The 23,163-nt window shown below is 44.5% G+C and overlaps 1 protein-coding gene across 1 annotated transcript in view; it reads left to right on the forward strand.

The window, feature by feature from the left end:
- Positions 1-23,163, forward strand: part of plxnb2b (plexin b2b) — a 126,810-nt gene that overhangs the window by 19,229 nt on the left and 84,418 nt on the right. Inside the window, exon 2 of the mRNA XM_059334581.1 lies at positions 4,665-4,851. The gene's annotated coding sequence lies outside the window, so the exon portion shown is untranslated. The remainder of the gene's footprint in view (positions 1-4,664; positions 4,852-23,163) is intronic.

Consider the following 23,163-nt stretch of genomic DNA (forward strand, 5'->3'; position numbering starts at 1 on the left):
AAAAAGCAGCCAGTTTGTGAGGCTTGCTGCCTTTCCTGTGCGGGCTGATTACGCTGTCTAGTTAATGCACCCTCCTCAGATACAAATGGAGGGTGGTTATTGCATCAGGAGAGACAGTCAGCCTGTCAAAATCGCCCTCTCTAACAGACAAGAGAGAGAGATAAAGAGAGATGGAGTAGAGTGAGAGAGAATATATTCTGGAGAGCCAATTTCACTGAGGGGATAGAAGCGTGGTAGTGCAATTATGAAATATAGCTTTCTGTTTCAATAATGACCTTTTCTCCACTAGCTATATACGGGCCAGTGTAAATGATTCAGAGAATGGTCCATAGTGTCGTATAGATGATGGCCTATGGATTCCTACGGAGTGCAAATGAAAAATTGTTTCTCGATGGCATTATGTTGAGCAAGAATGTTGGAAATGACAGCTGGGGACACGAGAGAAAGTCGTGTAGGGCACTTCCACACTACACATTTCCCGAGTTGTCATCCTTATGCTGCTGTTAGTCACTTCCAGTTCCTGTACTTGGTGTGTGTGAGTGGGAGTGCACGCCAATGTGTATCTACTGAAACTCAGAAGGAAAAAGGGCACTCTAATGTGTTCTTATTTTCACCGTAATTAATCACCATAAGATCCTGTGATTGTTTCAGCCTAAGATTAATTTTCATAAAAAAAACCAACTCCTTCAGCAGAACATTTTGCTTGGAGTCACACGTGAAAGCCCAGCGAAACATGACCTCAGCACTGCTGCCAGTTGTGCCAAACACCCACTCCAGCTGCAGCGGTGCTTGCTATGCATCTGTCTGGATAGATACTCAGAGGTGGTAGAAGCCAGCCGCTCTCCCTACAGCTGAGCCAGAGTTGGGGGGGGGGACGAGGGTCAGGAACTGAAGAACTTCTTTCTGACCTGCTAATATAAGAAACAGACACTGGTGGAATTCCAAAGCTGCTGTAAACCAGAAAACATGTCTGACTGAGTTAAAAGCATTTTAATGTTCACAGGAACATTAAATATTTATGCCTAACCAGCAGCAATCACACATGCACATAAGTATTGGCATGTTTACATGCACATTAATGTGCATTAAGAGCTATGTTTTAGAGCCAGTACTTTGTTGTCATGTTGTAGCTATTTTCAGTTTATTCATTTGGAATAAGTGAATTGTTATAAGTAGTAAAATCAGTGAAAACACGCACACGCACACACACACACACACACACACACACACACACACACACACACACACACACCACTGCACTCTGCAGTCAGTAAGGGGAAGCCCCCCTGTGGTGCCAGTGTACAACCATGCCCGACTCCACACTTATTATCCTGATTGCCTGCAAAAGGTGGCAGGACGCTGAGTCCATTCACTCTGTCAGACGGCTTCATAAAGCGGGTGCCGACAGTTCCCAGTGGGTCCTCATCAGCGACAGAGAGCAGTGAAGCGCCTCGGGACTCTGCTCTCTGAAGTGACAATAGTTTTCCTGCCGATCGAGGGAGAAAAGAGAGCAGGGGAGGGTAGAAAAACCAAGATGGCCACTGAGCAATAGGCATCTGTTGAATGCCTCATAGGGAGGTCATCCAGGAAGTAATGAGGTGAAACGCTGCAGTAGAGCAGTAGCTGTCAATCAGTTTGGACATTGTTGAATTATAATGAGTGCCTGTTGTGAGTGGTAAGCACCTACATAACTAGGCTGCCTGGTTGAATATAGACCACCTTTGGCCTCCTCCGCCGTCTGCCTCTCTTCCAGTAATCTCCTTCATCCTTCATTCTTTTTTCCTCCTCATTGAGAACTAGGCAAGTAATGCTACCCATGGACCATTTCCCGAGCATAATCCAACATCTGTCTTGCACACGTCTCTTGCTTTGGCATTAAAACCTGCACTTCCCTCCCCACCCTCCTCCACCACCTCCACCTCCTCTCCATCTTCCACCCCCCTCTGGTAGCCGTCACAGCCACTGAACGATTTCCTCTCACTGGGAGGCTCCTCAGAGTCACTGTGGCAGTGTCAAACGAGGCTCCTATTTAAGCTCATTAAATGTTTCCAAGAGAATAGGAAATCAATGGTGCATACCGGTGCGCGAGAACTTTTCTCTTAATTTAATTTCCCCTCCCCCTTATCTGTTTGCACATCTCTCTCTTTCTTTTTCTGCTATCATTCTTGCTTGTTCTTTGCAGCATGTTGTTCCCCTTTAAGTGGAGGTGGTGGGCGCGAGGGGGTGTTGGGGGGCAGAAACAGTTGCCTTCAGAAACCATTTCGGACTCGTATTTGTGACAGGCACCATGGTGTGAGCCTGTCCAGACTCTTCAGTGTTGTTTAGCTCTCACCACATGGAGGACAATCGACTTGAAAGTTTTGCTCACACTGACCTCAGCCCCGGAGTTTCAGCTTTTGTCTCGGGCCATGCTGTTAGGGGAACAGGTTTCGACCAGAACAGAATGTTGCTTTAAAAACATGTAGGGGGAGTAAAGCATGGGATGTTTTGGATCGAGATGACCCCAGTTTAAACATACTCCCACCTCATGCTTCTTTGCAGTTTTGACTTTCACCCAAGTTCTCCTGTTTTGTCCATCTCCGTCTTTTGCTCATCATGGGTTTTTCTTAGATCACGCTGTGTGTATATGTGTGTGGTTGTGAGTACATGTCTGGCAGGGCTTTGTGCTCTGTGAAACCATGCCTTGGGGCTGGGCCCACACCTTCTCTGGAGCTCGTGTAATTGCTCTTTTGGGGCCTTGTCTCTGGCTCTGAGCCCGTCTCCATCATTCTCACTCTGTCTTTCTCTCTCACTCTTTGGCCTCCTCGCGTCATTTTTTTTGCCTCACTCCGACCCCCCTCCCTATCTTCTCTCCCTGCATGGCTCATTATGGCTGATCCCCACCTGCCCAATCTGGGAATTCTCTTTACACACATACACTCACACATACAGAGCCACTCAGCAGTTTTCAGAGCTGCCTGTCGCTCGGATGGTTTGTGTGCTATCTGCTATAAAACAGCTTTGCTAATACTGTTTGGCCGAGAAATGGAAACAATAGTGCCGTCACATTTTTTTCCCTCCAACTGGTGCAAACAGACACTTTCTCATCTCTGTTCTGGCTGTAGGAGAACCATTTTTCATAAAACCCTGGCCCTTCAACCCCAGCTCCTGCCTTTGTATACACTATAGCCTCAGCCTCAGGCTCCTAACCACAGGCCTGGTCTTTTCCATTTTCATTGCAGCCCTCCTTCCAGTCTGTCACCCAGCAGCCCCTCCATGTCTGTTCCCAGGCTAGGGGGCTTACTTTGAAGGATAATGGATATGGCCAGTTGCAGCTGCTCAGTAGCAGGGCACTATCATAGGAGTTATCTAAGGGCCTGAGTGGCCTGTGATGAATGGCTTGGAGCTGTGTGTCTCCACCGATCAATAAGCCACTAGCACACAGATGAGCTAGATGCCCCCTCGCTCTTTGGTCCCCCCTCCCATTCCATACATCTCCCTCTCATAATCTCCCAATATGTTTGTGAACTTTTCCCTCCAATTCATGGCCTGAATTGGGCCATTGATCTTTTATCCTTGGCTTGTTTTAAATAAAGGGCCAGTATCTCCTCTCCAACCAAGCATGCAAGGTTTCTGACAGCACTTATTGCAACACTGGCGGCAAAGATCGCAAACATTACTTTAGCCTGATCGAAGGGCCGTAATCGGAGAGCGAGAGCAAAGAAAATGAAGGAAAGAGAGTGAAGCGGCTACTACCCCCACCGCTGAGGTTTCCTTCACAAGGCTGATGCAAGCAGAGGTCCCATGTGGATATACACACTTGTAATGCAGACAAACACACACACGCATGCACCAAACAGTCTTTCTTTCAGGGCTCATTGAGCGCAACCTGTCCCAAAGCACCCAAACAGCCCCACCCAATCTGAATTGAAATAGGATGCTGTCAGTTTACCCTCTCCTTTGTCTCATTGTTGTGTGCACACATGTATGTGAGGTCTCTCCAGACCACCAAGGCGTGTAAATGTGTATTTCAGCAGCCAACAACAGGTGTGTCATAGCTACTGTATGTGTTGGTTTTTGATCTATTTTTTTTCACTCTGCCGGCAAGGGATTTGTGATGAAAAGAGCGGACTGGAAATCTCTCCCCCTCTCTCCCCCTCTCGCTCTCTCTCTGTCTCCCCTCCAGAGACTTTCAGTAGTCTGTATCTTCCTCTCTTCCTCCCCGTCTCTCGCCTCTCCTCCCACTATGCTCCTCTCCCTCTCCCTCTCTCTCTCTAGCTCTGATCCTCTCTCTGATCTGCCGTTGTCTCTGTCACAAAGAGCAGATTCTCAGCCTGGTAATTGCATGTCTGCTGGCCACCACACCTGTTGCTGTCAGTGCAGCGGTGCGGGAGCGAGGGGAGAGCTGTGCCCTCTGGCCTCTGTGGCTCTCACCCCCTCACCATCACCTTTGCTGCGGGTGTAAACCCACGGGGAGGTGGAAGTGTAATACGGCGAGTGTGTTCATGTGTGCTATTGGGTGCTCTCACAGCTGATTGTGTTTATCTGTAACCTTGAGCTTCACCTCCAGCGTGTGTGTCCGTGCAAATGCATGTGTGTGTCTTCTCAAACCTGGCCATTGCTGATGCTTTACCCTCTCTCTCTCTTTTCCTAATCCTCCCTCTCTCCTCTTTCCCCTTATCCAGAGCCCGGGCCCTTAATGAAGCTGGGGGTCAGCAGCAGTGTGCGGCTAATTGGCCAAATTTGCCCGGGGCTCCGGCTGCCTGTGATTGAAGTGTCCAGTGAGGGCCCACTGTGCAGCCGCCACTGCACCCTGCTCTGTTCCACTCCAACAGCCAAGACGCTCACTGCACCCCTGTCTGCCTCTCCCTAGTGAGTAGCACCCGAGGTCATTCTATTTTCACTTACACTCCCAATACTTTGTCTAGTTTTCTTTCTACTTGTATTATTTTCACACAGCGTAGTCCTCAGGCTCTTACTTTTTTCTGACTCACTTGTCCTGCATGTCATTCCATGTTTCTTCTTATAAACATTTATCTTTTGTGTCTCGTTTTTCCAAAAGCTTCTATCTGTCTCCTCTTTGCCTATCAGTATTTTTCCTTTTTGTTGCTAGACTTCCATTCCCACACTCGGTCTCGGCATTTTTCTCACTTTCCTTGGCTTGAACCACCCTCACACTCTTTCTCCTCACTTGCCACAGTGGGATTCGGGCAATTACTACGGTCCCCCATTGGCCAGCTGCCAAAAAACAACAACTTCCAGCCCCTATTTCTCTCACGATGGGCCCAACAGTCGCAGCCCTGGCCAAGCTGTATCACACTGTTCTGAGTTAACAGGAGGAGTTGGAGATGCTGGCTTGGGGGGTGGGAGTGCCTCTAATTAGTTGAGCCTCGACTTTCTACTCGTTAAGGCAGTCCTGGCTTCCATTGTTTGGCTGTCAGTAGAGTAGAGGTAGCAGGGCGATGGCGAGCTCTAGGGAAAGGACTGAGCAGATAGGGTGCACAGAGCAGAGGGAAGGGAGTGAGGCAATAACTTAGCTGCCCAGCAGATATCTGACTGTCCCACCTGGGAGATAGAAGGGTCAGCCCCCAAGTGCCACAGTACACCAATAAAAACACTTTTTGTTATTGCGCTCATAGAAGTGGAACATTGCTGGTTAGTAAGTGGTCAACACTGTGTTTGTGTGTCAAGAAACAATGGGCCAATTATAAGTCAAGGTCTTGGCCTACAACTTAGGATAAGTTATATTCTGTCAAAACTTTATTTGCACACCAGTAGCTTTCTATGCTTGTTTATTAAAGGCTGCAAGTAATTAAATTTACTCTGATGCTCATTAAATGAAGATCCCCAGCAATTAACTGCTGCTATAATCATTTTATATAGACAGCTGTAAAAGCTTCTTCTGTTCATACTTCACTCAAGAGTGGAAAAACGACAGTGTTTTACCATGATTCACTCAGGCGATGAGATTAATGAAAATGAGCAACACATTCTTACATTGCACTTGGCAAATACAGAAGCTTGGTCAGGGCCTCAGTGTCAGATACGGATGCACAAGGTGCCCTTAAATGTCAGTTTTTGAGCAGCCAGGAAAGTCATGTCAGTTCCCGCTTGTTATATGCATATTGGCTTTTCAAAATAAACTTCACAGGAAATGTACAGTTGGGTTTTGTCAACAAAACTACTTGGTTAAGGTTAGGAAAATATGACATGAAAATAAGTGCTTTCATGCATAACTAGTGGACGCAGTTACATAGGTGAAATAGAACAAGATAGGAGTTAATTTAATGGTGAGCAAAGTAGATTATTGTTAACACAGGAGACACTGGTGTCCTGAGTCTGGCATTTGTTTGACACATTCACCACTCCTCAAGCGACCCCTTAACGGACCTTCCCACCCTTTAAATTATGTTATTTGCTATGAGCGACTAATAATGATACGGACTGGTTTACATTGGAGTTACTTGAAAGCCTGGTGAGTCTCATACAGACGTTAAGGATGAACTTGTTCATCCGTATCTGACGCCATGGGGCATTGACAAAATGTCTGTATTTCATTAGTTAGTAATAAGAATGGGTGGAGGGTGTGGAATATAAACGTGTAATTGCACAAGATATACTGTATTGGGGTTTTGCTACTGGTCATCACTTCCTCCTAAACTGTTTCTGTGGTCTACTTTAAAACCCAAAGCTGCCACAAAGCCTCAGGACTTGCTGGTTTCTTAGTGTGCCACAGTCGTCCATCTGTGAAGGGCTTAGCTTGACAGACAACTCCTTTTTTCACTCATCTTCTCCATAATCAGCTGCTTGCTTAGGTCATAACTCTTGTGCTCCACTTTCCATCACATTTCCTCCAGTACTGCATGCCTGCCAGTCTGCCCGCTGGTGTTAAAGATATACAAAATATGGCTCATTTGAAATGTAGGCTACCCCAGGTGGTTGTTCTAGCTGAGCTGAATTAATAGAAGTTGGGTGGAGCAATGTTGTTGTTTTTTCTCCAAGTACTTAAGCTACACTTGTGACCCAAAACACAGCACATTAAAAATTCACACATCTTATTTTTGGAGTTTTGTTCACTGTTTTTATGCCTTTGTTGTTCCCACACTTCATCTCACATCCCAGAAGATGGTGTAAATGTCATGGTAATGACATGCTTTTTGGTATCCTTGAGGATTAGGAGGTGTCAATCATTCCTCCCATGAGACTCTGCCTTGGCACAACCCCGGAGCAAAGAGGTATTTGGGGGATGAATGAATTTGGATGCACAAGAGCAAACAAATCTCTTGTTTTTGTGGTCCTTTTTTGCGTCTGTTTGCGTGACACTGACCTTTTTATCTGCTGTGTTACTTTAAGATACTTTGAACGTTAATCAATGCAGTCAACTCTCCAGCTCCACAACTCTTAGTCTTGTGTGAGATACTCATTTAGTTTTCAAATGTGGTACTTTGAAAGATATAACAAAATATGGTAAACAAGACTATTTAATGGATAGCAACACCTTTGACACATAATATTTCAAAGTGGAAGCTGACACAAAATATTGTTTTTCAAAAAGGCTCCGCATTTGTTTATAATATAACTGATGACGATGCCCTAACTGTGGCAGTTTTTGAAGTTGGTTCAGGTTAACCGAGTCCCTTCTATGTTATTAAAAAATAAGTCTGAATTTAACTTTGCTTTCCTAGAGATGAAAATGAATAATTAATTTGTGATGCTAAATCAAAGTGATGAGCCTTAATTTAATGCTGTGATTTATGGAAACTCAAGTTGTCACAGTGGTTTGTCAAATGAGGATGTGTCATGTAATCTACAGCTCATCGCTATGACAAGGTCGTTGTAGAAGAAAATGAGAGTGTTAAGAAACTCTTATGATCACGCTGTTTGTTGTTTTTTTTTCCTTATGAACCGCAGAGAGTCATTTCTGTTTTCTCTGCGGTGATAAATGTATTATTCAATTCCTCGCTTTAAAAATTCATCATCCACAAAACAAGTTATTGCAGTGCTGGCATTAAAACCAACACCTTTAAAAGGAGTAAACGTGGTTAAAAATGCTGCTTGCCCCCTGTAGACATACCTACCAGATGATAAACTTAAATCACCGCAAGCCACATAACACAGACACAAGGCCGTCATCACCTGCCTACGTTTGGTTTTGCTCATTGAACACGGCAAATGCCATGTCCTTGCGGTACCAAAATAATATAAAACACCTTGTTCCTGACTCATCGCCCCTTCTCTGCCGAGCTCCCCCAACTCCAACATGGTACTGCAGCCCTCCAGTTTTCCATCGCCCCCTGTGAATATCCAAGCTGTCGAGGCTGACTGGGCTGAACGTTTTCTTGCCAGGGCACAGTTGGAACAGATCCGGCCTCCGGGCCACATATATTGCTCCACTCCAGCCCCTGCAAACAAAGCCTGCCCTGCACAACTGTCATCTAAATGCTAAGCGCTTTGGACCGCGACCGTAGATTCCTTTTGTAAATTCTTAATCGTTTTCTTTTAGATTACTTGTCTTTTTGGAACGTGATAGCTTTACATGCTTTGCAGCTTGCTAAGCATGAGCTGCTGTTTGAGCAGGTTTTGTAAATTGTCAATAGAGAAAGAGTCTTTTGTTAATCAACACGGTGTATGATTGCAGAAATGTGTATAGACGATGCAGGTGCATTTTGTGTGGTTCCCCTATTTGAGGATTATGGGCTTTTCTTTACTCAGAGGCATACTTTTCTGAAGCAACAAAGTGTTATAATGATTATCTTTCCGATGAGGGTATAAGACCTGTCTGCCACATTAATTGCCCATCTGCACCCTTAGGGGCTGAGAAATGTGGCCTTTAGGCTTTATGGGACATAAGCTAAACAGCCAGCCCCACTTTAAGTGGAGGCACATTGAGAGACAGACTCCAGACGAGCCTCTCAAACTGTTTCATATCAGATCCACAGACGTACAAATCTCCACAATCATCTGCCAAGTTCCTGCAGAATTCACTGGAGCAGGGATAGCAGAATTTCACACCAAGCCCCCGCTCCCTTCCTCTCAGCCATCACTGGACGACGCTTGGCAGCAGAGGGTGATGGGAAACATCTGCGAAAGTCGGTGTGTGTGTGTGTGTGTGTGTGTGTGTGTGTGTGTGTGTGTGTGTGAGTGTGTGTTGAGATGGTTGAATACCCTCACCAGATAAAGAATTGTGTTTTATGTTTTTTTCCAAAAGATTTTTGGAGGCATCTTTTACATGGCAGCAGACGAGTAAATTATTCTAACATAGATCTCACAGAGGAATGAATGAAATATGAATGTAGATACAACATGCAAACTGTTTTACTAGTTAAAGGCTCCAGGGCTGATGGTTTTAGAATCGATTCTGCAGCCTTGTTGGCAGATAAACGAGCAGAGGAAGAAGTGGAGATGATAATGCACTTCCTTTGCAGCTAAATGACTTCCTGTGGCTGGAAAAGAGGAAATAAAGGCAGCCCCCTATTGGCTTCATTTTCCTATTTTTACTCAGGCTTCTGTGCACTAACAATGTTGTGTTTGCATGCTGACTATTATATTGTCAGGAAAAAACTACGAGACAATGATTCAGCAGGTCCTCCGGATGCTCCTCTACAGCTGCCAGAGATGTGACTGCTCAGAGTCACTGAAGTCTCTTTTATTTGGGTGTGCTGAGCAATATAAATAATGAAATGGAGCCAGTAATTGGTGGTTCTTGGTAATTAGGACCAAGCTGTCAGCTAGCAAAGTTGCAGTCTGATGGCGCTGCAGCAAGGGCAGTAATTACTATTATCTATGGGGGTTGTTGACACAACAATAATCCCATTCTTAACCAGGATAGGGGGGCTTATGTTTACTGTCCCCATTTTTAAGAGGTTCATCTGCAATAATGCAGCTCACATAAATCTGTAAGCATTTGTGTTAATGTCCGTCAAGTAGCAAACACCAAACCATTACTGTAAACTGAGAAGAAGACCCCCTAGCCTCAAATTTTCTGCTTGGTGACTATGTGAGGATCTTGTCCATATTTTTCATTAGTCAAACAGTTAGCTTTTCCCCTGAAAACGGTGTGACGCCCAACCATAAACAGCATTATCAACCATCTCAGCAGGTTTTCTAATACCCCTGTAATCCTGTCATTTCATTCATGGATACCGCCTGGGTTATTCTGGGCCTGGAGCATATCTGCCCGCCTGTCTCTGCTCCTCTGTGTGAGAGATTGGATTCCCCAACTCCCCTTCTGCTCCGTTTTGCCACACACACAAACTAGCACAAGCACACATGTTCGCACCCGAGTATTCGCTCATCTCTTGTCAGATCCCCGTAGTGTAAATGGGCTGGTCAGACCTGATGATATATAGGGTAGAGGACAATGGCTCCGTATACCGTGTAGGGGGATGATTCCTAGTTGCGGATAATAACTCGCCAGTGGCTGAAGTGAAATTCTGCTCATCTGGCTCAAGACTTACAAGCACAGCATTTGCCCCGTGAGATGAAGAAAGTGAATGGCCTCAAAAGCAGAGTACCCAGGTGACATTTCCTCCTTCTCCTATCATGCAAAGTAATGAACCTGCTGAAGACTTGCATGACTTTATGCAAGAATGTGTGGAAAGGGGGCAGGTTGGGGACGTGAGGGTGTGCAAAGGGTAGAGGAGTTGCTGTATTCCCCTATACAGTGGCACACAACACGCAAATTGCTTTGTCTCTGAATTAAACATGTGGCACCTCGTTGCTTGAGGCGTGATGGACATTTAAACATATTGCAAGGCAGAGTAAATGGCTTTTTCAGTAGGTTATTTATAGTGAAGACATTGTATTCATTTGATTATAATAAAACATCCATTACACTCTGAGTGAACGGCATGGGGAGGTGAGGCCAGCAGAGTGCAGCTCAATGTAATAACAATTGTGCGTCTCCCCTAAATGAGCCAAGGAAAAGAGCGGGTTCCTGCAGATATTAGTTTCGTTTGTAGGGGTGCTCGGATCTGGTGATATGCTTCGTGAGGAGTAATAAAGAAATATATCTGTTTTTATTGTGCCTTGGCGACAGAGTTATGTTTAGAGCTAGTATAAAGAGCTGGTACATGGCGTAAAATGATATTATGGCCCATTAGGTAGGGGCCCGAGCTAAGCGTCGCTAGCTGTAACCGAGGAGTGGGGGTAATGGGGCCGCGGCGTATTGTCTGTGATCTGCTCTTTCACTTCTCCCTGATTGAATCGTCTACATCACTGGCACTCCATCTCCTGGGGAACCGGAGTAGACGAGGTGATTTTGGCTGAAGACATCACTCAGTCAAACCTGGGAGATAAGAGAATTGGGTGCGGGAATTGGAAGGAGGGCGCTCTGCAAAATGTAAAGGAAAGGTGGCGTTCAGGAGTTATTGTGAGATTGTGTGGAACGAACTGATCCCAAGGTGTATGGATGTTTCATTTTGGAATAGAAATAATCTTGTTCTTTATTGCTGCACATAGGGTTTCCTGCAACAAAACAACAATAAACATGGTTTACTTTAGTTGGATTTCTGACTCTGAACAGAGGAAAATATATCTATTCTCCAGCTTTCCTCTCACATTATTAAGGCATGCTTATGCTGCAGTACAGCTTTACCCAAAGCTCTCGTGGTTCTTAGTCTCCTGACCTTGTATCTGCCTCTCTGGTCATGATCTCTACAGAGCTGGCCCTCTATTGCTGGGGCTTTCCCCAGTGGATATCAATGGGAGGGGTTAGGATCATATTAAGGTGCTGTTCAGTGTGGCAGAACCTTTAACGTGCCCTTCCCTGAGGACCCACTCAGCTCCACATCCTGCGAGGAGGTGTCTGCAATGGTTTGAGAAGCAATAAATTAGCATACCTACTAGCTAGAGGCTTGTCTGCACCAAGACCCGCCTGTAAACTTAGCTTCACCTCTAGTCCTTGTCAGCCTACACCCTTCCAGTGCTGAATAGGCGAGACATTGTGTTGAGCGGCATAGTTTATCTGCTCTCCTGCGTGGCCAGCATGGGGGCTCGGGAAGTAATCTGAACCAAGCAGGCAAAGAATTCCAGGCATCCTGAATGGAACCAGATGTGGGTTTCTGTTCACTCTGTCTCATGCATGCTCTCACTGACTTGTGCACAAGACACAGAGACATACATGGATGTTCTGGGTGCATGCTCACACACATGCACATAATAACAAAAACCCTGCGGGGCAGTCTGGCTTTCATAACAGAAGCAGATGATATGATAAGAAATGGGATCGGCCAGAAATGGCCACTGCAGGCTTGTTTATGTTAGTGTGGCCCTCACTCCCTCACACATAGATCACCACTCAGATTGTGTTGCTTCTGTATATGTTTGTACATGTTCTCCTGTTTTGACCCTGAGATGAGCAACATGCACATCTTCATCAGCATTTTTTAGACAGTTTGCTACATCTGAATTGCCTGCAGTATTTTTTCTTGCATACTTGAGTGTTTCAGCATTTTGTGAAAATCATCTTTAGAGCCGAACTGAAACCTCCGAGGAGGGATGGTAGAGAAAATAACAAGAATAAGGCTGTGTTGCTGGCTGAATTTCTTATATTTATTTATATATTTATATTTTTTAGATTATACAAAGGGGGGCAGATACCTTATGAAAATATTGTTAATAGCCAGATAAATAGCAATAATTACAAATTGGTGCAAAGTCCAAGGAAACCTCCAGAATGGAAACATTGGCCTCCATTTTTAAAGTCATAGAAAAAAGTCAACCATTTACATGAACTGAGATATCCAACAAGTAGCCTACTGGTCCTTTTTCTTAATAGATTAGTTAATGTAAATTTATTTTATATAGGACAAGCCCCTTAAGATGGATCATCTCGTTTTTGATGGGGTCCTATACATAATACAAACAATCAAAGCAATACAATAAAAGTGGCAACAGACAAAACAACAAAGAATTACACAGTTAAACATACAAATAAGACAGAAAAACTAAAAAAACACAGAAATGGTAAATTAATAAATAAATTCACCATGCGCAGAACCAGACTACTAGAACTGGAATAGCTGAATGAAATGTCAATATTAATGTTATTAATTATACCTGCTGTCAGTATAATTGCCAAGAAAAGGTCCACCGGTGTGAGTCTGATTACTGTCTGGCAACTAGTTTGTGTTTGTTGTGTTGTTTGTTGTTAAAGGTTTCTCATGCCAAATTAAAATGTTCTGAAAAACCACTGAAGTGTTAAGAAATGGTTAACATCACCAGCTGGTTTTTGGCATTACACACACATTGCATAAGTGTTGACCCCGCGGTCGTGGCCAAAGCACTTAGACGGTTCCACCAGCAACACACAAAGGCTTTTCAAATCTATTCCTCGTCCAAAGACTTGTTTCTCCTTCTTCTCTGCTCCACTATACCATCAAAGGAAGGAGTGTTCAATGGCCGGGGATATTGCTGGCAAGAATGTGTGACTAAGTGTGTGCGTGCTTGTTGCCTGAACATGTACGCCTGTATCAGCCATCACCACAGGAAATGACCGGCCGTTTGCTTTGAAGTCCCAGCAGAGTTTTTCATTATTCCTACTATCTCCGGAGACACGAGGCGAGAGACCCGCCCCCCCCTTACATTGCTGATGCTCTGCACTCACCCTCCGCTGCTCCCCACTCAGAGGCTTGCCACCAAATGCTTGTTAGAATGCAGAACAAGCGTCTATTAGCATAGAGTATGGAAGTGCTGGTCGCCACAGGGCACAAACCCCACGACTACCCCCTCACTTCTACACACCACACTTGCCTGAAAAGGCTGAGAGGGCACGTGTAATTGCATTTTCTTCTCCCTGTGCAGAAACTCAAAGGCAAGATACGGGACATTTTAAGATTCCCCAACCCTGGCCCAACATTCCACTTCCTCTTTCGCAGTTATTCCCACTTGCCTCACTGCTCACCTACACCCCCTTCAAACCTCCACTTCCTCTCCTTATGCTCCTAGCATGTCAAAATGTGTGGTGTGCGGAGATGAAATTAATTGGATCACAGTGTAGAAGTGTTCAGCCCCCCATGGCGTGCTGCTGTGTGAGGTAGGATTGGCACACGCTCGCCAGAACTCGCTGCAAGACCAAGAGTTGCCGCCAGTTTGTGCCAATCTGGAGCCTTACTTCCTGCACACACACACACACACCAACAACTGTCTTCTCTCCAGTGGTTCATTCAATATATATGTACATCTTTCAGAGCAGGGCAGCAGATGTGTTGTTTATCTGCCAGTAGGGCGCATGCCAAAGCAGCATGCCTGGGTTGGGTGTGGCTGAAATCTGGGTTAGGAAATCCCTTGTCGAGGTTATTACATGCAGTAATGCTAATGAAGCTTTTGCTCCAGTAATGGCATTACCAAATGGAAATTGTAACCCACATGTTCTAATCGAGCATCACAAAAACCTAATGACTAAATGTCTGCTAGCACCAGGACAATCTGGATCATGTGCTTGTTAATGCAGGCTTTTATATTTAAGATACTTTTATATACAGAAACAGTGACTCTAGGCTACAATCAGAAATGCTTCTAAGCATGCTAAGCATGTTTTACTCTGTCCTAAAGCTGATACATTTTTTAAAATCTGTGCCAATAGAATACTTGAGCATATGTGCCAATACAATAGCATTATGAATATAAACCTTTTTTTCTTCTTTTTTTAAAATACCAAACCCCTTTTAAAAGGTCCCATCGATCTATAAAAGAAAGAAGTGTGTGTGTGTGTGTGTGTGTGTGTGTGTGTGTGTCTAGGACATATCTTGCTGACCGTTAGTCAGACTGACCTCAGATTTCGTATGTGGCTTGCACATGGCACCAAAGTGTGCATCCTCGATTTTGAAGATTTTTTAATTCATTTTTCAAAATATCATTATTTACATAGGACGTGCTGTGGCATTGCACTGTTTCTGATTGGACGCCTTTTAGGGGAGCTCCGCCCCATTGTGTGATAGGCTTGCACCTGGTCAGTAAAAAAGGTAATTTGCTCTGTCTACTTAGCCTACATATCTTTCGGAGATTTAAAGTGCGCTACAAGGTTCAATTTTCCAATAATATTCAAATAGTTTCCAGTGAATATTAATGTTCAATGTGTATGTGCTGGATGGTGTGCATACCTTATGAAAAGTAAGTGTTTTATGGAGTTGCAGACGTTGTAGTGTGGCATGTAATGTGCAAATTCTGTTATTCGCGATTAGCATGCTAATCGGAGATTTAGCTTTATTCACTTCTTATGTTGCTTTACTATGTAATTCAGGGATGACATTCATGTTGCTCAGCATAATGCCCATAATCATTTGATATGAGATACTTACATGCAATGTAGTATATCAGCTAATTGGGTTCATGTTAATGTACTTTTAGTGGAGCATACTGCGGAATGCGCTATCTCACGATTTGCATGCTAACGAATACAAGTTTCTACGGGCACTGCACTAGTATTGTTGAAAAATTGTCAGATATCCATGTATTTTTTCATCACAAAGCAAATCTAGGTCCTACATAAATACTATGAAAGTATCCAAAACACTTGATTGAGACTGCCTTTTTAAATGAGTCATCGGGACTTCTCTAGCTGCAATGAAGGTCGTAGATGGCATGAATGTATTGTGGCGCCTATTCAGTCCAATAATAATTGCTCACCTGGCACCAATGCCAAAAAGGTTTTAGCTTCCGGGTTTACTTTCCCCGCTGAATACGTGCAGTGGCATTTCTCTCGCTGTCCCAGCCCACGAGTTCCGGCTCGACTTTTAAAGCTTTTCTTGGCTCGAGAAACGTTTTACAAATATAAAACCTCCATGGATCAAAGTTCATAATAGAAAGAGTCATAATTCACCTTGTTTGGAGTTTGATGTGTCCTGTCAACAGCTTTACAAAACCCTCTTTGATCATGGTGGTCTATGGGGAAAATGTTTTTCAGCCTGCAGGGCGGGATTTCTCACTGCAAGATTGTAAACATTAAAGCATGTAAACATGTTCTAATAGAAACCTAAAAGTATGAACCTGAAAATGATTCTGTCCCCTTTAGCAGACTATAATTAACTTCTTGATGCATCAAGTTTTATGTTGTATTCATGAAAGCAGCTATAATATAATGAAAATGGCAGACTTTCTTTGGGGCTCTGGTGGCCAAAGTGTTTAAGATAATGACCATAAGCCAGGGTCAGGGGCCTTTGTAAAATGTTGTTCCCCGTCTCACTAGCCTCATTTTTATTTCCATCTCCCCACTGTCACCCATCTAACAAAGGCAAAGACGTTTCCTGATTGAGAAGAGCAAACATCTGATCAAAGAATAAATAAACAATCTGACCAAGCATTCAGTGCTATGGACAGATTCTAGTCAGAACTAAGAAAGCATTGAGGTTCAATACCCAGACCAATTCTGTCCAGCTCTTCCATTATGTGTGTGGAGGCTGCCTTGTGTTGTTATAAATGCTTCCTCTGTTCAAAGGTTGCTATTTGTTCCTCCCTTGCTGTCTGATCAGTGCTGTGTGGCTGTGGCTTTTTGACTTCTCTGTTTGGCCTTCTCCCTCCGTCCTGCTGACTGGCTTTGTCTGATTTATGACAGTCTGGAGCTAATGGTACAGAACCAGGATTTGTGTCTGTGGTGTTGTGACTGGACCGGTGCCGGCTCATTGGCCTCCTCACTTCTCTTTCTGTCTCTCTCGCTCTCTCTCACCTGCTCCCTGTGGATGAGGTGAGCGACAGAGTGAGATGGCCGGTGTGCGACTCGGCTGTTGATCAGCATCCCCATGCTCCGACTCATTCGTCTTCACCCCCACCTTCTTTTCTCTCCGCCAGAGGAACCCGGCAGCAGGCTGGCGGGGGAGTCGACTCACCTTCAGACAAGGCCACCAAACCTTGCCTCACCTTTCATCCCTTTTCATCCCTTATACTCCCCCAGTCCTTCCACACACGCTCACATATACACATTTCCCTTAACTCTCTGTCCCTCTGTGTCTGCACCGAAGTCTAGGGCCAGGCTGCGAGGCACGCAGGGGGCCTTGCATGTGGAACTGTGTTAATTAGCACAGGAATCTGGAGACGAAAGCTACGTTATCTACCGCCACAACCCCCCTCTCCTCCAAACCCCCTCATCTCTCTCCTTCTTCCTCTCTCCATGTCTCTGGAGGTTGTTTCCATCATGCCGCTTGCGTCGCCAGGTTTGTGAAGGATGTCGCTGCCAGCTGTCTTTTTCATGGACGGCTGCCAACCTCTCCCCATATCTTCCGTCCGTTGTCATTTCCTCGTTTATTCCCATCTCTCTTGCTTTTCTCCCACCTCCCGTCGTTTATCTGTTAATGAACTCTGTGTCTCGAGCCCGTTTCTGTTTTGCAGCCTTGTCTCAGGGAGAGTATGTTGATTTTTATTTTTTTGTTTGAGGCGAGGACAGAGTGCTATGGAGCCCTCATTGGCACATTGGCGCAGTGGTACCAAGGTCGGGCAGGGCGGGTAGCGCCCAGGTCGGCAGACAGTCTGTGGTCACCGCCACACCATGCCAGCTTTGCAATCTGTGTGCAGTTTCCTAAGTGCAAAACAGACACTCCATTTCCCTCTTGCCCGGGCGGCGCTTCGCTTCTTCAGTGGCCCGATAAAGGTCAGAAGAGCACTGCCAGACAAAGAAAGCTTTATATCCCATCTGAACAATGAGAATCCTAATCGATCTGCAGATTCTTCGCCACCTTCCACCCAGCCCAGCAACATATTTTGTGCGTAGAGCAGACCTGCCATGGCGCCTCTGCCCCTGATTGACTTCTCTGCACAGTGGGTGAATTGTACACATTGCAATTGTGAGTTTTAGATACCAAGAGATAGTGAGAGACATAAACGGAGCACAAAGCAGAGTCAATTATTGTACATGTGTCTGGGCCAGTTTATGTTGACTTTTGAAAGCATGGCTGACCTAGCCCAAACAGGCTGCATGCCCCGTTTTTTCTGTGTATCTAGAAATTTGTCTATCTGTGTGGTTTCTTGTCCATTTGTGTGTCTTTCTTGTGTTTTAGTTGCTGACTAGTCGTGCCTCCCCTGGTGTGCGAGTGCTGTTAAGCTCTTCTGCACTTTATTTGACCCTGGCCTCCTATGAGGTGTCATAGCAAGCCAAGTGTAAAACAGATGTATGCCAAATAAAGACATGAAATCCCTCCCACACACACACACACACACACACACACACACACACACACACACAGAGGGCATGTACTGTGAGTCAGCCATTCCTTTTGTTCACACACTATAACTTTTGCTCTGGAGAATTCTGGCTTCATAAATTAAACTCACTTGGCCTTTGATTATATCAATTAATCTGCACTGGCAGTGCTTGATGAAGGACACACGGGCCAAGGCTAATTGTGCCTTTAAACCAGTTGCATACAAAGAATTTCCATGTCATTAGTCACTCTGCAACAAATCCAAGGAGGGCTTTCCTGCCCTCTTTCTTAAAAACTATTTCTTTGTGTCTTTGTTGTTTTGTTTATCTGTTTTTCTATTATTCGCCTCTATTTGTCCTTCAACACCCCTAGGAACCTCCCAATAGTATTCCACCCATGGTTATATAGGCTTTTGAGAATTGGAGTTTTAAATATCCTCTCATTGATGAACTACTTTGATACCCTTGTTAGAGTGAGCTGAATCCACCATCGGGGGAATTAAGACCGCTTTTGTACACTGAAGCTCCTTGGTGCCATGCGGAGCTGTGATAGTGCCTTCTCTCAGAGAAATAGAAGAACGGGGACAGAGAGGTGGGAGGCAGCTTCTCTCTGATCTTCTGCCTCTCTCAGAACCATCTGTCTGGTGCTGGCCCGACATTCTGTGCCGCTTAGCATTAGCACTTACAAATATATACATTTCTCACGTCTAGCTTTTGAGAGAAGTCGTACCCCTCGCTGTGTTATACTCGCCAGGAGATGAGAAGCGAGAGCAGATTGGGAGCCGGGCAGGGTTGTGGGAGCGATGCCTGCCATTGCTTCATTGACGGGAGGGGTGGATGGGAGGCAGAGAGATAGAGAGGGAGAGGGTGCACACGATTGGATGGATAATGGAAGGAGGGCTGTGGATTGGCTGTGTGATGAGGGTTTGTAATATATCCCAGACTGCCTAATGGAATATGTTTGTTTCCAGCAGCTTGATATCACAGCAAGCAACATTAACTCTGAATACAGCTCTGTATATGGGCACATCCATCATTCCTATTCTTATGGAAGGAATATTTCCTTTAAGCATGCATGAGCAACAGGTTTTGCACAGCAACATTGTAAAATCACTAACGTATGTGATGAAAAGCCTTTGATACCCACACTAAACATGTAAAAGCACGCATTTAATTTTTGCTTATGCCATGTTTACTGAATCATTTCTCCTGTTTAAGATGCTGTTGCTCTGTTAGTCACAGATAGAGCTTTAAGAAGTTTGGGGGCACAAGCAAAGTGATATTCGCAGATGCTAATAAGCTACATACAGCGAAGCACTGTTCCTGTCAGTTGTCAGTGCTAGGTAAGCTTCTGAGTCGTACAGCAGGATGATTTGGTGTTAAGTCTGTCTGCTCCTCTTCTTTTTTTTGGGGGGGGGAGATATCTTGGGGTGAGCAGCTTTTATCCAAGGCTTCCATTTCTCTTTAGAAGCTGGTGACTGACTCTCCCGCCCCTCCTCCTCGGTTCCTCGCTGCTGTGAAATGGAATTGCTTTCTCGTTCGTTAAAGATTTTCTTGTCGCTGCCTCGTACTACTCCAGGAGTGAGATCACTTGAAATGGCTCAAAGTTCTCAAAAACCACTGGAGAATTATGGTGTGGCAGCAGCGGCATGGGGGCGGATTGGGGAGCCAACATAAATAAAGAAAATTGCTTTTTTTTCTATTTTTCAGAATTAAATCTGTTTGGGGGGACTTTTTTTTTTGACAACACACAAATTAATTCCGGCAAGTTGTCGCTTTACATTAAAGCATGAAGTGGCCTGCTGGTGTAAGGGAAAGCAATCCCTCTTTTGGTTGCCATGGAAGCAGGTGCGTTGTAGCATTGGGTACCAGCCGTGATGGTTCTGCCAAAACCACTGCCCACCTATATCCTATAGGCTTTTCTGGGGGTGAGTGGCTTCTGTTTCAGACCATCCTGTCCTCTCTGTGAGAACATTTTGCCCGTTTTGGAATTGTTCTGGTATTTATAAAACACTGTTCCCATGTGTGGCTTACCCCAATCCTTTCATGTGATCTCTCCCTCACACTTTAAGAATCAAACAGAAGAGGATAATCTGCATGTGCTCCGAATAATCCCGCTCTGCTTAAATTATGTTTCTCTAAACAGTTGTTTGCACTGAATAAGCTTTATAAACTTCTCTCACACCGCCCCACCTCCTCCCTGCCTCCCTTTTTATCCTTCACTTGCTCCATCCTTTTTCAGTCAAACTCTCATCATCACTTCCATCTGCCCCTGAAAACAACACAACTGCTCCACGCGTCTCACACCCGTGCCCCGGCACCCACAGTGTTGGCGTACCAGAGCAGCATTGCTCGGGGTGTGTGCAGCGCCAATCTTAATCACATTGGGTGAGCACACCTGTGAAAACAGATGTCCACCGGGGCTGGCAGGCTGTTCCTCTTTAGGGTGGAGCGTCTGTGTATGACTCTCTCCTCCTCCTCCTCCTCCCTCCCCCTTTTCTGCACAGAGTTTCTCAGGTCCCCAGCAGGCAGGCCTGGCCCCGACACACAGACAGGAAGGGCACGAGGCGGCATCAGGCAGGAGGCAGGAAGTACCGGTCCCCAGGCTTTACCCCCTGCTCTGTTTATTTTAATATTGGTCCTGCTTACAGATGATAATGAGAAAGCGCGATCAAAGAAAGCTCCTCTGCCCTCCACCACAGCGGACATACTAATATATTATGAAGTACAAAATCAATTCTAAAGGAATTTGAAGCTGCTATGATCCCAAATCAATTTTTTAGCCCTTTTTATGAGAGAATTTGATAAACACCAGGTGTTGACCTTTTAACATGAACCTCTCAGATTACGAAGTGATCTCAGTCTTAAGAATGGGCTTAGGTTGATATTTGCCACACAGAAAGGCATTAGTGCATGCATGCTGATTCCTCTATACGATTAAGTGCTTTATGATGGCATTAGCCAACACAATGTTGTGTTTTGTATAATTACATCCTTATCTGATTGAAGTCCTTGCCACATAGCTGTGCTTTTGTCTAGAGGCGTTTGGAATAATGTACGCCGTTAAATCAGTTCGCCAGATAACTACTGATGTTAATGAGTTAACCAGACAGAATGATCTGTATTAGTGAATTTTAAAAAGGCAATAAACGCATCACTAGCCTTAGTAGGAAAGGATTATGTGATTTCTATCCAGCTGTGCTTTCCCATTTGCCGCTCTCCCACCTCATCAATTTCATACTGCCAAATCCTCCTGCCTGCCCAGTTTCATAAAGGTACCTAAGTGCCCCACCTACAGAGACACACAGGTGGCCTAAACCAGGCAGTCTCACCGGTTCCTGCCCACCCATGCAACATGAGCAAATGCTTTAAAGGGTCAGTTCACCCAAATTACTAAATAACTTAAATTTCATGGTTTCCAGCCATGCAGGTAGTTTTTATTTTGTGTATTTTGGTTTCTCTGAGATTTCTGCTTCCATCCGGGCACAGTGAAGGTGAAAGGAATTTTGTGTGTGATGCTCATAGCAGTGAAAAATTACATTTATAAAAATTCAGCAGCAGTGTGTCTTTACAGAAACAGTGTCTCTCTTACTCTGGATAACCTACACACCCAGACTGTGATCAGTTTCCACTGGAACTACTTTCTGCCAAAGAAGTAGCCCCAATAGCGCCATTCGGATGGGATTTATAACTCTATAGGTGATTTCAGGGTCACCTGTGCCAGTGATTTTAATCCGGTCTGGAGAGTATATGTCTCAGATTTTATACCTTTGGTCCAGTAATTATTACAGCGCCAATTATCTACTGTTTTTGTCTGTTCTTCTCCTAAGTCCTGTCCGGAGAAACTCTTTGCATTTTAAAGGTTTTCCTTTGAATTTCTATACAACTGCATTCAGTGTGACAACTAAAGAAGTTGTAAAGGATTTTCTAACATCTAACTTTATAACACCAGTCAATGAATAGAATGATGGACAAACTACATATGAGATAAAAAATGTGTTGGCATATAAAATGAGCTGTTTAATGCAATTTTACAGGTGATTCTGTCTATTGCAGTGAAAACAGAGCCTGGTTGACATTCAAAATGAGACATTTTAGCAGCATTTTAAAAAACAAATTTATATCTAAATTCTTACTAGTGAAAATGTGTCATATTACAAAATAATGCAAAGCTTGTCAGTAATAAAGGTGAAATTATTTTTCTGCAGCTTATTGTCTCTTGCAAAACCAGGTCCTGCAGTTTGCCAGTGGCTCAAATACTATCTGACACTGCGATGAGGAAGGAGAAAAAGCATTTTATTACCTGCCTCTCCCTGTAATATTAATACTGATACAAATTAAATTCCTTCAGCCTCCATGTTATCAGGGTGGAGACAGAAATCAGAGATTAAATTAAATCTATCTGCATAGCTTGGCACCTCTACTGCTAAGTAAAAAAATGTTTTTTAATGATTTGTGTGAACCGACCCTTTCATAATTTTGAATTAAAACACGTGGCAGACTCATCCATCCCCGTTCCAACCTCAGTCCGCTGCTCCATCCTCTCGCCCATCCAGCATCGATCCAGGCTCTTATCTCCACTCTGATCCCTGTGTTATTTCGGGAGCATAGGGATTGCTTAATGATCTATTGACCTGATCTACCGATCTGTACAGTCGACCACAATGGACCATCTACTAAAGAGTAGCCTGCAGGGCACGCACTCCTCTCTCGTGTACTCCCACTCAACCCGTGCCCTCCCACCTCATCTGCAACCAGTCTTGTTGCTCTTTGGTTCCCTGTATAACCCCAGAGAGATTAGGTCTTAATGTGCTTCAAGCATCTGGCTGTAAAGTGGTCTATGTATTTTCACCATCTAATAGCGCTGTTTCTAAGATGATTGCTGATGACTCGGCTCAGCTAAATCCTCTAACTGTGTTTTCATTTCATTTTCATTTAACTTAATGTCTGTGTGCATATGAGTTGCTGACAATGATTTGTTTATCTACTCATGTCTGGTGTGTTAGAAGCAAGATTGTCTCATTTGAACTGTGACTCTTATGCTCTTCGCAGCA

Source organism: Centropristis striata, chromosome 6, assembly GCF_030273125.1.
Source record: "Centropristis striata isolate RG_2023a ecotype Rhode Island chromosome 6, C.striata_1.0, whole genome shotgun sequence".
Lineage (NCBI taxonomy): Eukaryota > Metazoa > Chordata > Actinopteri > Perciformes > Serranidae > Centropristis > Centropristis striata.